The 16,351-nt window shown below is 34.5% G+C and overlaps 1 long non-coding RNA gene across 1 annotated transcript; it reads left to right on the top strand.

Moving 5' to 3' along the window:
• The first annotated feature begins 2,113 nt into the window (after window positions 1–2,113).
• Window positions 2,114–13,468, top strand: LOC311296067. The gene is made up of 3 exons (XR_014628477.1): window positions 2,114–2,353; window positions 5,312–5,383; window positions 12,680–13,468. It is a non-coding gene; the product is annotated as an uncharacterized lncRNA (long non-coding RNA).
• Window positions 13,469–16,351: the final 2,883 nt, after the last annotated feature.

Raw genomic sequence — 16,351 nt, 5'->3', positions numbered from 1 at the left:
AGAGTAGGCCTACTTTTGAATAATGTTATAAGGAAGTAACGTCTGAAGCTAAAATTCTGCTAGCAATAAGTTTATATGATATGGGTTGGTATAATGTAGTTTGTCACAATGATTTTATCGGCATAGCGGTTGGGATTTGATTGTTTGAGGGGCGATGACCTGATGATGACCCCCATCCCGAGGTCAGACGTGTCAGGTTCCTCATTTGTAGACTGTGTGTGTGTGTGTGTGTGTGTGTGTGTGTGTGTGTGTGTGTGTGTGTGTGTGTGTGTGTGTGTGTGTGTGCCTTATTAGCACCTAATGATGCAGAGGGGACAATCTCCCTGTTCCAAAACACTGAGTCTATACGTGCAGTCGAGCTGATTTACAGGGCTGAAAGATTGAGGGTTTTCACTCATATTCTGTTCTCTGTCCTCCTCCTTTGTCTGTCTTTCATGTTTTGGATGGCGGGACGGGAGGGGAGGCTCTATTATAGAGATTAGAATAGAGAATACATTCTAATGCTCCTGACTTTGTAATAAAACGGTCATAGAACAAACTATGTTCAGTAATTTAGACATAGGTAACCAAATAAAGGAGTATTATTTTTTTATTTTCTTTACTGTTTTTGTAAATTAATCGTTAATTTAATTAAATTAACGATCAATTTACAAAAACAATATATATATTTATATATGGTACAGCAGGGCTAAAGGCTCCACGGGGTAAAAGGCTCCTTAGATTTAATTTTCTCTAAACCACTAGATGGCACAAACACTTTCCAAAACATCCGCTTTTCAAGATGCGTGTATCGCGGGCAGCATCGCAAAAGTTGATGCTGCAAATTTGATCTAATATTTGATTTTTTTTTTTTTTTTTTTTTTTTTATAAAAATATATTAATTTTTTTGTAAATTTAAGTGGGCAATGAGAATCGATGCAATTATTGAATCTATTTTGAGAAACATGTATTGTTATGATTTCCAAGGTAATTAAAGAAACAGTTTTTCAATAACAGAAGAATATGTAAAAGTATGGTATTTGGGGTAAAACGCGCCCCTGCTGTTAGGGCGAAAGGCACAATAATTAACATGATAATAAACAGCCTTACATTTTAATGACAGTATATTAGAAAAATAAACCAAAAATAGTACAAACTTTGCTAAAGTGGTTGTTTTGAACAAGTATTAACTTAGACATTATTAAAAACACATTGTTTTAGTAGGCTATATTTAGTGTATTATTTGTATAAATTCTTTGTGCCTTCCTCGCCACCTCATACATTTCTAAGATTTTAAAACTAAATAAACCACTTTATGAGTTGTTTTCACATAAAATCTGTTGCTCCATAAATGTTCAATACAAACATATATGTTTTGCTGCAATCATACACTATATTGAAAAGCATTTTTCATAAGGTGTGCCTTTAGCCCCGTTGTATCAATATATTAGTGCTGTCAAATTGATTAATACAGTTATTTATTAGTCCTAACATATCATGTATGTGTATATATTTCCAGTGTTTATCACTGAGATAGGCCTACTATTATAGTTTTTAATTTTTTTCGTTTTAATTTTAATTTTCCTTAAAGATTTAGTAATTTTATTGTGTGATTTTGTAATTAAGTTTTGTAAATGTCAATGTAACCTAGTTTTTATGATTTTTTATTTCCGTTTTAGTTTTCTTTATATATATATATATATATATATATATACTTTTATGTGCATATACAGAATTCATGATCTCAACCACTAGGTGGCAATATATATCTGAAAACGGCATCGCTTTACCAAGACAATGTTCATATCTTTAATAACACACTGTATATGCACTGTTATCAGTCAAAATCAGATAACATAAAAGTTGATTACATAGTTATTACTAAAACTGGTATAAAATATTAAAACTTTCTGATTTATTAATATTTTCTAGAAATATAAGTTGTCACTAAACACTCTAATTTGAACTACAATCTCTGTTTGCCAAATAAATATTCAAGGTAATAAACTACTTCTAATTAATTTGCCATTAGTAAACAACCTGCATGGACTTTTCATGTGTTTGACCAAGGTTGAATCATTTACAACCAAATAACATATTGCCGACAGAGCGCGGAAAAAAATCCCAACAAAATCCCTGACCACTGAGACTCATATGGGAAGGTCAATGGATTCCTTTATGCATCTCACACACCGTGGTTAGTGAGGAAGATGAACCTCCAGTGGTGGAAACATGCCTGTCCCAGCGTCTGAAGCTGCCCTTTGACCCACAGCTTTATTTAGGAGGTATAAATGACGGAGGGATGGACAAAAGAGAAATACCCATCCACCTGGCACTGTCGGAGTCTCCGGTCCCAGATCTGTCTCAGCAAATGGTCAGTGGAACAAGTCCATTAGATGGATCATTCAAAGCTCTGGTGCATTTTTGATTTGTCTTTATTAATGCTTTAATTGCAAAGCTAAATTATTAATGTAATATTTGAGAAGTTGAGCAAAAGAGAGGTGAATAAATAATACATAACCCTATAGCATATCTTCACGAGAGTGTTTGGTTTGATTGAATTCTGTGCTGCTATGACTCGTAAATTTTGATCTATTGATTTACACACAGTGGCTCAACACGGCCTGAACCGAATGTTGTGTTGCTCTTTCTGTCTGACAGGTGTGTATTCTCAATTAAATAATCATCGCCTTCTTGTTTACACTTTTGACGGGTCGAGACATATACGAAGGAAGCATCCAAAATGCATGCATGAAATTAAAAATGAAACGCAGCAGCTCCAAATGAAGTCCCCCATGCCTCAAAAAAAAAAGAAAATGCAAAATTCAGATGAGAAATATCTGACAGTACTGGAAACTGCAAACAGGACTGCAGGTGGAGAGGTGGTTAATATTTGACTTTCGTCCTGGGAATCAAATTCAGCAAACATTTGTTATGTTTTGCAAGCAGTAGTCATTATCGTATTCAAAGACATACTGTTGCCTGTCAGTTGATGTGTCGAAACCCTTTTATCTTTAAAAAAATAATGCAGCTATACAGTAAGATTAAGTGTGAGTATTAACTTTCTGCAAGTTATAAAAGAATAGGCTCCCTTAAGCTGCGAGCAGGATTTAAATAATAATAATCATCATCACATTTAACACAAGGTCAGGAGTTGTAATCCTTTCACATTAAGGGTTACTGGAAGCTTTCACAATCAATAACACAAACATGCCACATAAAAAGCAGGAAATCACTCATATTTCTAATCTCCAGAGAAAAAAACAAAAACAACCTTTGCTTAAGTGGGAACCTTAACTGTATTTTATAAATAAACTCTATATATTTCATATAAAAAGTTGTCACCCTATGGAGAACGTTTTTGCATTTTCTGTTTCTTAAAACTGATAATGAGAGTAAACGTTAATACTCTGAAGCTTGTGCCCTCTTTTGAAATGCTGCTGAAACACTGTAGGCCTACACACGTAGCCTATACGTGAAAATAATACATACACCCTTATGATTTTGCAAAAAGCAGTAAAAACACAGTCCTAAAGTAACCTGAAGATAAAGTGTTTGAACTGTCAAAAATTATATATTCAATAAGTTACGACAACATTTTTTTTTACATTGCTTTATCTCATCATAAGTTAAGTAATTTTCAGCTTTTAGTTGAAAGTTATAAAAGATTCGACTAGTTTTTAAGTCAGTTTATTGCAATTTAAGTTGAAATGACAAACATTAAGTTGATTGAACTTAAAAATTTAAGGCAGCAACTTTTTTTTTTTACTGAGATATTCTGTAGTGTGAGCCAAGTAGGCCTACCAATAAATTAGTTTCTCGTGATTACACTGTACTTTGACAACAATAAAGTAGATTTTTTTTTGCGTTGTTACGTCATATAACATAGGCTATACGAAAAAGTTAGCCTACTTAAAGTCAAAGTTTGTATGGAAAATAAGAAAAAGTGAATGTACCTACTAGACAAACATTAATTACTTATAAACAGACATTCTTTGAGGCGGAAGGCAAAGCTATTGTTTGAGCATTTTTCTTCTTTCTTTCCTTTTTAATCGATGGTCTGCTTTTTTAATGAGACATACGATATGCACGAAGCATGTTGGACTTGACAGGATCAGTCACCGGTGGCAAGTGTGCTGATACATCAAGGATACCACCTTTTACCCTGACAATTCTGCAAACTCAGGAGGCCAATTAACACCTTCGCAATGAGGGCCGGGAGAAGCGCGTCGGATTCCTCCCTCGTGAGCAGAAGAGCTCGGCGCGCGGCGGTGCTGGTGCGCGCGTGGCTGAGAATGGAAAAGCGCGGGAAACTCGCAGGTGAAGTTCTCCTCAGGGTAATTGTGGCGAGACCTCAGGCGAGATTCGGCTGAGGCGATGCGTTTTTTCCTTCTTTCTCCCTTTGTTTTTGCTTTTTTTCTGGATGTTTACCCCATCGTGGTTCGAATTAAGTCACATGAATTAAATATTAAACGCACATCAGAAAATATTCATCTAAAGGTAAGCTTTCTGTCAGGGGAACCGTCTCAACTCAATTGATATTCTTCGGACTGATGGCTAATACATATTCATTCATCAAAACAATCATTAAATGAAATGATGCGTAGGTACTGAGATTTCCTTCTGTTAGTCTGTTGGTGGTTGATTTTTATTTGAAGCTAAATTAATAGAAACAAGAGAATCTTTTAAGATGCATTTAAATAAGGGATAATATACATTATCACAAAATAAACTTCATTATCCCTACCCTACAGCTACTTATTAATAAATTCATGTAGGCTACATTAAATATTTATTTGAGTTTAAATTATTTTGCCTTATTTGTAGAAATTAGGAAGAGACATTGGCCAGCAACAGTCATAATTCAGAAATATTTGATCAGTGAATGTCACAATTGACCAGGTTTGATAAAATCCAAAATCAAAAGAAACTGAAAAGCTAAAAGAAAACAAACCCTGTTCTATGGCTATTAAGGTTTGTTGAAAAAATGATATAAATAAAATAAAATAGGCCTATAAAACTGCACTGTAATATATATATATATATTTCTTTTGTCAAATCTACTGTGGTTCAGATAGCATAATATTTTTAGTACATTTGAGTTAATACAATGAAGGAGATTGGTTTAATCAACAGAAACACAAAATATTAAGGCAACTGTGTTACTTATTTTATGCGTTGAACCAACAATGATTTTTTTACAGCACAGGCTGTCCTAATTTCAGTTTTACATGATAAAATAATCTCAATAGCAATATACACATTATACTCGATAATATACTCAACACAGCATTTTAAGGTGTGTTCTAAAAGCTGTTTCACTGTCTGCCAGGTTCACATTAATATCCTCCTCACATCACTGGAGCAATGACAGAAATCTGAGGAAACAGACAAACCAGGACAGGTGAGACATCAGCTCGGTTGTCTTCTCTATTCTAAAATCTGACGTGGTGTGAGTTGACATGGAGGAGCCATTGTGTCCCATAAAAAGACATCTCAAGACCCTCTGCTCTTTGGATAGAATGTAAATAAGATCCTGGGGAATGTACTGGGAGAACGGCATCGGGGGGTGAACACCGGCAGCCGGGGTCGCCATCCATCATGGCGACTTGGGCCCGGTGCGGTGGACAAGCTCGGCACAGGCCAAGAAATCTGAGCCACTACAAGACAAACACATGCTCTCTCCAAAATAACAATGGGCTCCAGTGACACACGCTGCCTGCTGTCAGAGCTTCACTGCAGGCTCACGACACCTGACATTGTTATATTGAGCGTATAGTGTTACCAGACCCACAGTTAGAACAGACGAAGGAACAAATGCCAAAGATAATCGCAAGTGACAACTTTAGGAGACAATCCTCTGGTCTTTTTAGGCAGGAGCTTGTGAAACTTAAAAGAGTAGCAAATAAGGACATTGAGAGCGGTCTAAATATATGTCAGTATGGGTGTATTTTACACTTCACCTTCTATAGCCTTTATCACATATGACATAAAGGATTCTTTTGTGGATAGAAAGTGCTGTCACTTTTGACATATATATATATATATAAACCAATTTAATAGAGAATCTGTGTTACTCATGTTACTCATTCACTGGCAACCTTCATGAGCTTAGTCCAAAATTTGTGTCTTCTCTTGGGTGAGGAACTTTTTTGCCAGTCAATAACAAGTGCCAGTTGAGTTCATTTGACACATCACAAACCCTCAGGCCCTGTTTACACCTGGTATTAAGAAGCGTTTTGGTTGATCGGATCACAAGTGGACGACGCGAAATACAGGTGTAAACGGGGTCTAAAACGTTTTGACCTTGTCCACTTTCGACCACTTCCAGAGGTAGTTGAAAACACATTAGACCAGATTGCTTTCGTAGTGTAAACGCTCATGTGGTCGAATGTGTTCGAACAGCCGCAAAAGACCGTCTTCTCTTCGCCTACTGACCTAACGTTAAACATTACGGGAAGCGCTCTAGCCAGACGGGATTTAAACTGTCGGCTGAAGACCCAAGTTTGGTTTGAAGACGAAAAACGCACCAAGCACAATGTTCTCACACCATTCCTGATTTCTAACTCACACTCGCAGCGTTTGGGTCTTGCGTCTGTCAGAGCAGAAACCAAAGCTGCTGCTCTTCGTATGTTTTCCCGTCGTCTCCGAGAGCGTTCATATGTATATTGCGTGAGGCGGGCTGAGTTCGACCATTAGTTCGAAAGATCTGAAAAAGCACATGTAAATGCCCATATAGACCCTGCCCTCGAAAAAATCAGGACAGAAGTAGATGAAAGTGGACAAAAGAGACGGATTAAAACACCAGGTGTAAACGGGACAGTCTCCCTCGTCTACTTGTGATCCGATCGACCAAAACGCATCTTGATACCAGCTGTAAACAGGGCCTCAGATGAACACATCCAAACCCTCACAGTACACATGAGCACTTTAGCTAGATCGTGTGGGTGTTTCCAAAGCCATTCCCTGAGATTTTCCTGTTCATCCACCCCCATCATTCCTAAATGGTTGTGTCTGTTTTGGGGGGATGTGAGGGAAGGTACTTTAGGGTCCCTTAGTGCTAAGCCGCCGAGGTCCTCACAGCTGCACCGTGAGACCACAGATTTACAGGTGCCACTGACCCTTTCATCAGAGGAAGTCTCCTCAGCCGGCTGTTCCTCTCCGTTTCTCTCCGTCTTTCTCTTTTTCCAGTAGGGGCCGAGAATCTTTGATGAATCTTAGTTAAGGGCACAACTTACTACTAATGCTGACTGAGTTCTCTGAACATATTACAGCTAGTGAAAGTGTTTCCTCTTTCAGTCATCAACAGTCTCGAAGTGAGCACAACTATTCCGGAAAAGCCAATTAACCTAAAGCTTTGTGTGAGTTAGTGCGTATTAGTCTAGTAAGTAAGAACATGTTCTTCATAAAAAAAACAACTTTGCCTTGAAAAGATAAAAAATTGTTTAGGTCGCAGAATGAATAAAATATGAAAGATGATTTTCAGCTAATCAATTATTTGAATGCACTGCGCTCCTGACAAGGAATGCGCGCGTTTCTGAAATACCACTAATAAACGCGCGGCCCTGAACATAACAAACTTTGCAAGAAAAATTTAATTATTCAGAAATGTCATGCTTTTTGTTACGCTTTCAGTTTGTGTTGTCTTATCCCAAGACTACACGAACTTTAAAAAAAAGGACAAAAAGCATGAAATATTTTAGAATGATTAAATTTTTACACAGTTGGTAGTTTGAGTTTGAACACACACACACACACACACACAATATTTCCATCCAGAGGACACCATATTTTCATATAAATGTCTATGTAAACCATTCGCAAGATGTCCTCTATTATAAATTCATTGAACATTTCAGTTAGGACTTTGATTTTAGAATGATGAAAATTTAAAATAGTTGGTTATTAGAGAGTTTAAAAAAAATACACACACATAAATGAATTTAATATTTCAGATAGGATTTTGAGAGTTTCATTTTGAGAGCCTTAATGAGACCTAAATGAGCCAGTGGGAAAACATGTACTGTAGGTGATAAAATTTTTTTTCAGATTATTACCTGAAAATATCACAAAGCCACCATAATATAAACATTAACACTTGCATCCTCAGTAGCATCCATCTTTATCCCAGAGACTGTTCCCAAGGGTAATGTGCGTGAAGACCAAGAAGATGGACAGTTACACATTCATATATTTCAGTCCCATCTCAATAGCAAAATAATTAATCTGAGATTGTGCCTCACTCCAAAAGACATGTAGTACAACGATTAGCTGGTATCGATTGACCCCTAGAGGACGATGGAGAGTTGATTGTCATCCACCTCTATCAGAAAACATGTTCTGAACACCCATATGGGAAAAAACGTTGTTCCTCTTCATCCTTTCAATGGGATCAAGGTCCACTAACCTGACGTCTATTTTGGAAAATGAATCTTGTTGAATATAAAAATGCTATTAATGCAATGGGCTTTGGTTTAAAATGGGTCCACGTTTTATTGATCAGAGGTCAACTCCTTCTGGAATAATGTCAAGTGCCATTGGTCTGCTTTATACATGCATATAGAGATGAAAATGTGGTATATGTCTAAATAGACTGATAACCGTAAGCAATATGATGCAATAGTAAGGGAACAATCACAATTCATCACATCTTTGGCAATCAATATGAATTGATAATGCACATTTTTACTTGAATATTGCTATATTTTTAGATAATGCAAATGTCAGACTGGCTTGTATGAACACTTGAATTGACATTGTTTCAAAAGTTAAAATTATTTGTGCCTGCCAGAGGTTAATATGTGATAAATATAGCAAGTTCTCACAGTTGCCGCTTCCCATTCTTTGTAAAGGCAAGCTTATCTATATATATGAAGACCTCCAATGCAAAAGCCTCTAAAAGCCACCTCTGTCAAAAATTAGATAATAATATTGAATGAATGCTCTCCGCACATAGTATACAATCATCAAATACTTTTACTTCAAACTCACTAAATCCCAGCCTAATGTCTAATGAGAGGCTTTTGCATCTGAAGTCTATATATATATATATATATACTATTATATATAAAGCACTTGTACAGTATCTATTGTCATGATACTTGAGCCACAGCTGCAATCCCAAATCATGGTTCAAATCAATTAAATTGAATAATTTAAAAGTATCCATGACAGGAAACATCCAGAAATGTGTGTTATTCCTGTGATGGTAAAGAGGACCAGAGCAGCAAGCTCTGACTTCCCTATTAAGAAAGAGACACATAGTTAATGAGTGGGAAAGCCTACTCAAGCATTAGAAATTCACTGCTGGCCATTACTGCAGTGATGAAGCAAACCTAATGGAGCAGGACTACAGGTTTGCTCATCTAAATGAAGAGGTGGAACTAGTAGGTTTTTTTTTTTCTTTACTGGAGCGTCCATAATGGTTACATCTAATAGCCATTACCTCTGCTTTAGGGAGTCCAAATATAATTATGCCCACTACATGGCAAATGTGCAATTCAATGGATTTTTTTTTGCCAAAGGGCATGTAAGGACAATCTGATATGTAAGCTTGTTTCCGCCATGGAATAAAAAAATGAAGAAAGTAATTGCGACTTTACATCTCAGTACTGTGAGTTTATATCTCGCAATTTAGACTTTATAACTCATAAGTACAAGTTTATCTCCTACATTTCTGAGAAAAAAGTCTGAATTGTGAGATTTAATTTAGTAATTGCGAGAAAAGAGTATGGATTGTCAGCAAATTTTTTTCTTAGAATTGCGAGATTTAAATTTCTCGGACATAAACTCAATATTGCGAGAAAAAAGTATGAATTGTCAGCTGACTTTTTTTCTAAGAATTGCGAGATAAAAAAAATTCAGAATTGCAAGATTTAAATTTCTCAGATATAAACTTGCAATTGCAAGAAAAACGTATGAATTTTCAGCTGACATTTTTTCTTAGAATTGCTAGATTAAAAATTTTCAGAATTGCGAGATTTAAATTTCTTAGATATAAACTTGCAATTGCGAGAAAAACGTATGTCAGCTGACATTTTTTCTTAGAATTGCGAGATTAAAAATGTTCAGAATTGCAAGATTTAAATTTCTCAGATATAAACTTGCAATTGCGAGAAAAACGTATGAATTGTCAACTGACATTTTTTCTTAGAATTGCGAGATAAAAAAATTTCAGTATTGCGAGATTTAAATTTCTCAGATATAAACTTGCAATTGAGAGTAAAAAGTATGAAATGTCAGCTGACTTTTTTTCTTAGAATTGTGAGATTTAAATTGCTCAGACATAAACTCGCAATTGCGTGAAAAGAGTATGGATTGTCAGCAATTTTTTTTCTTAGAATTGCGAGATTTAAATTTCTCGGACATAAACTCGCAATTGTCAGTAAAAAGAACAAAATGTCAGCTGACTTTTTTTCTTAGAATTGCGAGATTTAAATTGTTTAGACAAACTCGCAATTGCGAGAAAAAAGTATGAAATGTCAGCTGACTTTTCTTAGAATTGCGAGATTTAAAGTTTTCAGAATAGCAAGATTCTAATTTCTCATATATAAACTCGAAATTGCGAGAAAAAAGTATGAATTGTCAGCTGACTTTTTTTTCTAACAATTGCGAGATTTAAAGTTTTCAGAATTGCAAGATTTTAATTTCTCATAAATAAACCAGCAATTGCGAGAAAAACGTATGAATTGTCAGCTGACATTTTTTCTTAGAATTGCGAGATTAAACATTTTCAGAATTGCAAGATTTTAATTTCTCAGATATAAACTTGCAATTGCGAGAAAAACGTATGAATTTTCAGCTGACATTTTTTCTTAGAATTGCGAGATTAAAAATTTTTCAGAATTGCAAGATTTAAATTTCTCAGATATAAACTTGCAATTGTGAGTAAAAAGTATGAAATGTCAGCTTTTTTCTTAGAATTGCGAGATTTAAAGTTTTCAGAATAGCAAGATTCTAATTTCTCATATATAAACTCGAAATTGCGAGAAAAAAGTATGAATTGTCAGCTGACTTTTTTTTCTAACAATTGCGAGATTTAAAGTTTTCAGAATTGCAAGATTTTAATTTCTCATAAATAAACCAGCAATTGCGAGAAAAACGTATGAATTGTCAGCTGACATTTTTTCTTAGAATTGCGAGATTAAAAATGTTCAGAATTGCAAGATTTAAATTTCTCAGATATAAACTTGCAATTGCGAGAAAAACGTATGAATTGTCAGCTGACATTTTTTCTTAGAATTGCGAGATTAAAAATTTTCAGAATTGCGAGATTTAAATTTCTCAGATATAAACTTGCAATTGAGAGTAAAAAGTATGAAATGTCAGCTGACTTTTTTTCTTAGAATTGTGAGATTTAAATTGCTCAGACATAAACTCGCAATTGCGAGAAAAAAGTATGAATTGTCAGCTGACTATTTTTTCTTAAAATCGTGATAAATTTTTTTCAGAATTGCGAGATTTACATTTTTCATATATAACTCGCAATTGTGAGAAAAACTTATGAATTGTCAGCTGACATTGTTTCTTAGAATTGCGAGATTAAACATTTTCAGAATTGCAAGATTTAAATTTCTCAGATATAAACTTTCAATTGAGAGTAAAAAGTATGAAATGTCAGCTGACTTTTTTTCTTAGAATTGTGAGATTTAAATTGTTCAGACATAAATTGCAATTGCGAGAAAAAAGTATGAATTGTCAGCTGACTTTTTTTTCTTAAAATCGCGAGATTTAAATTGTTTAGACAAACTCGCAATTGCGAGAAAAAAGTATGAAATGTCAGCTGACTTTTTTCTTAGAATTGCGAGATTTAAAATTTTCAGAATTGCGAGATTTAAATTTCTCAGATATAAACTTGCAATTGAGAGTAAAAAGTATGAAATGTCAGCTGACTTTTTTCTTAGAATTGTGAGATTTAAATTGCTCAGACATAAACTCGCAATTGCGAGAAAAACGTATGAATTGTCAGCTGACATTTTTTCTTAGAATTGCGAGATAAACATTTTTCAGAATTGCAAGATTTAAATTTCTCAGATATAAACTTGCAATTGTGAGTAATGTCAGCTTTTTTCTTAGAATTGCGAGATTTAAAGTTTTCAGAATAGCAAGATTCTAATTTCTCATATATAAACTCGAAATTGCGAGAAAAAAGTATAAATTGTCAGCTGACTTTTTTTCTCAGAATTGCGAGATTTAAATTTCTCAGTTATAAACTCGCAAATGCGAGAGAAAAGTTAGATTTGTGAGATTAAAATGTCGCAATACCTTTTTTTTTTCATACGGACACAAGCTTCCATTATCTGAGGACAGAAGTTGGCACAAAACAAAAATCCATGTTTGGGTCAAATATGGACAAACCCCACCGTTGGTTTAAAAATTCTATTTAGATTTTTAAACGTAATAGTTGGGTTTGTCCAGATTTGACCCAAACAAGTTGAACCAACCCAGCAGTTTTTTAAGAGTGTTCTATATGTTTATATAGATTTTATGTACATTCATGGAAAAACAGTTTTCAGGGAATTTTTTAAGCCTGTATAAGTTATAGAAGTTAACAAAATCCTAAAAAGTCATGGAAATTGGAAATGAATGGTTAGACGTATGAGAATCCTTTATAAATAATAAAGGAATGAATAATATGTTTTAAAGTAATAAAGCTTAAGTGCTTTTAAAAGCTAAATCTTTTTTTTTTTTTTTTTTGTAGGTTGTCCTTCAGTTATGTAACTTTGTCCCTTAGATCCCTTTGAAATTCTGTAACAACAACAGAAGAAGAATCGTGTCATAAACATGTTTTTTTATCAGTCAGACAAGATGGCACAGTCCGTCTCTCTGAACTCACAACAGTCCTCTGAAGCCTCTTCCTGGCAAACAGCACACTACGCAACAGCTTTCCTTTCCATCGTAACATTGCAGGGATGGCAGCACAGGACTCTCAGGATAGGACGTAACCATTTTCAACACTTCCTCCAGCTTTGGGCCACAGAAGTCATTTTTGCGTGTTTTTAAAGAGCGGGATGGCGGGGAGGGTGAGACTGAAAACAAACGGACCTGCTCGGACACTTTGATCTTCGTTTCCTGCCAATTATTTACGTCTGTTTCTCACGAATCTTTTTTCGTTCTCCTGCTCTTGATTGCTGCTCGCTTCCCTCACTTTTCACCTTCGAACACAATGCGATTTCTCTTTAAAAGTTTCTGTCAGGAAGCTATAAAAACACATCAGTTGCTGGCTTGCTGCTATTATTTGTTTGGAATATTGTGCTTTAAATGATTGATGACCCACTATAAAACAATATATTGTGATACATCAATGTAGAAAAATTAATAATTGGCATTCATTATGTTCCAGTACATGTTGGTTGTTTAAACATGAAATAAAGTAAAAAAAAAAAAAAAAAAAAAAAATCAAAAATCAAAAATACGAAAGCAAATATAAACATAAGTAAAAAATAAAATTATTACAAATTATTATAATAATTAATTAAAATAATTAAATAAAAAAGATAATAATTGAATTGAAATAAGTAAATATAAAATAATCTAATAATTAAATTCATTAATTATTATAATTAAAATAAGTTAATAAATAAAATAATTAATTAATAATTAAATTAGTACATTAGTACAAATAATAATAACTTATATAATGAATCATTAAAAGTATTAAAAAAAGTTGTCTTCCAAATCTTGCGCTGTACGGACTTTTGAATAATACTATATTAATTCATTTTAATGTTATATAATATAAAATATCTAATAAATATCTGATGGATAATGTAATCCCAGACTGAATGTTTTATCTTTGAATATCCTGCTTCACTCAGAAATGTCACACAATAAAATGGGTTGTAAAAGCCAATTCATGTTGCCTTTAAAACTAATAGTTATGTATCATGCAGAAATGAAATGGCTAATAAAACCAAAAAGCTGCAAAAGCAATGCAATGATTTGACTTTAATAGGCTGCCCGGCATCCGAATTATCTTGTCAACATAAAATGTTTGCCATATTCAGTCAAACATTAGTATCCGGGATGCATTGCTTATTCAAAAATGCATGCTAACCTTCATCACCAAAGTGTTTTTTGCTGAACTTTGCTGAAAACCCTTCGTGGGGTACGAAAAGAATGATAAAGGGGCAGGGCAATCGGTAGCAGGACCTCCAGAGAGGGGCCATTAATCTGAGGCCTCCAGTCGCACCCGTAGCCTGACCGCCGTGACCACAGGCCCGTTCCCTTGACCCGCACAGTGCAGCGATCTGCTGAAAAGGCAGGTGGTAAAATGGCCATTTTGAAGGAAAGCAGGAATGATTGTGGCCTGTGTTGCTGGAGCAAAGCGAAAGGATGTCATTTAAGACCCCCACTGCTGAGGGTCACTCCTTTACTTTCTTTTAGTGTCCAGGAAAAGCTGAAGTTGGATGCGTGTTTTCTGGCTATTGCTGTATGTGCATCAGAGCACGATCTTACTAATGTGTATGTGATTCCTATAGGGATCAGCAGATTACAGATTACATAGGGTGAATTAAGGTTAATTGGGACACTTTTTTCCAGTCATCGCAGTGGCAAAAAGTGTCCCTGAATTCACCCCTATATACCTTAAATGCACTATAAGTCTCCGGTTAAAAGTGTCTGTCAAAGGAATGTTTATATATTATGCAATGCATTTTGGAATAATTTAACATTTATTTTGAAGATGACTGTGCAGATTTAGTCTTTTAAATTCAAAGAATTCTTAAGATTTTCTTAAAATTATTCTTGACATTTTTTTTTAAAACATTTCTAAAACATTTGTCCAAGGCTGAGTTGCTTTGGTTCACCAGAAAAAAAAAAAAAAAAAAAAAATTAAATAAATAAATAGTATGTTTCCTATGAAACATACATACAAATCATATATATTTAATATTTACATATTTAAAAAATATTTGTCCAGTGCTGAGATGCTCTGGTTCCCTGTTGTAAAAAAATAAATAATATTAATAATAATAATAATTATAATAAATAAAATAAAATTGTTTATTTTGTTTATTATATATTAATTAATATTAAATATATCAATTTTATACCCACTATAAATTTTGATATATATATACACACACACATTATATATATATATATATATATATATATATATATATATATGTGTGTGTGTGTGTGTGTGTGTGTATATATATATATATATATATATATATATTTAATTTTTATTAATTACATTTCACATGTAATTCAATTTTCAATTTTTTATTAATTACACAATATAAATTTCAATAGATTTTCTATAAATATCTATAAATAGACAGGTATAAATATTTATAAATATTACATTTTCATTTACATTTGAATTTTTTAATACATCTTCAATCTTTTTAGATATATATTTTTTAACATAAATATAAAAAAACTCACATGATTTTTAAATGAAAAAACATTCCCTCTTTAGATCCAGCCCCCTTAATCCAATCACCCGTCATCAATCAACATATTAAATCCTCATTCATTCATTTCTTTCCGCTCTTATTAGTGTGTTATGCCTATTCCAGCAGATGATCTGCAGTGTTTTGGAGGGGGGGTTGGGGACTTTGGTCTACAGATGAAAGGCCTGTTGCGGGGCATCGGTGGAGACGGAGGCTGGCCATCGCGTGTTTGGAGGGAGCAGTTGGGAGTCTGATGACAGAACGGTCTTTGGGAATTTAAGAGTATAGCTTGGAGTGCGCTTTTTCCCTTTGGATGACAGCTCCAGGAAGGAAGGGTTTTCTTTTCAAAGGCTGTGGCTTTATTTATATTACACATTTTCATCGAAGGGTGCTTTCAAAGGGAGATTTTTTTTTGTTCCCTGCGTTTGTGTTTTATCACTGACCATATGTTTGCTTCCGGAGAAGCGGCCCTTATTTCTTTAAAACTGTCCTAACAGGAAACAGCAAAAATCAGTTCTTCATATATGGTACACATTGGCTCTCTCACGTACACACACACACACACACACTCAGTGAACAGTAAACACTGATTAGCTCTAGTCACAGATCTCCAAACAGCCCATCCGTCATTAGTCATTATTAGCCCAGGACGGCTAAATGATAAATTAGCTGTCATTCAAAAGAACCACATCATTTAGGACTGTATCATTCCTGACAAACAACAGTGTCAAGTGACCATTGGCCCCTCTGAGCGAATCGCACTCCCTCTGGACGAAAGCGTTCAACAGGGCAAGGAAAAATCAAAGAGAGGGCGTTCACCTGTTCCTACCTGTCAGATAAATGAAGTGCAGAAAGAAAGCCCTGATAAGTTACTGTGCTTCAAATCACTGATGCCATCCTTTGTTGTCCTGCTAAGACTGATGAGCAGCAGTATGTAATTGAATCATGTAGCACATGTCAAAACAGGAAAT

The sequence above is a fragment of the Rutilus rutilus genome (assembly GCF_951802725.1).
Source record: "Rutilus rutilus genome assembly, chromosome: 8".
Taxonomy (NCBI): Eukaryota; Metazoa; Chordata; class Actinopteri; order Cypriniformes; family Leuciscidae; genus Rutilus; species Rutilus rutilus.
Note: the sequence above shows the minus strand (reverse complement) of the source record. Positions and strands in the feature narration are given on the sequence as shown.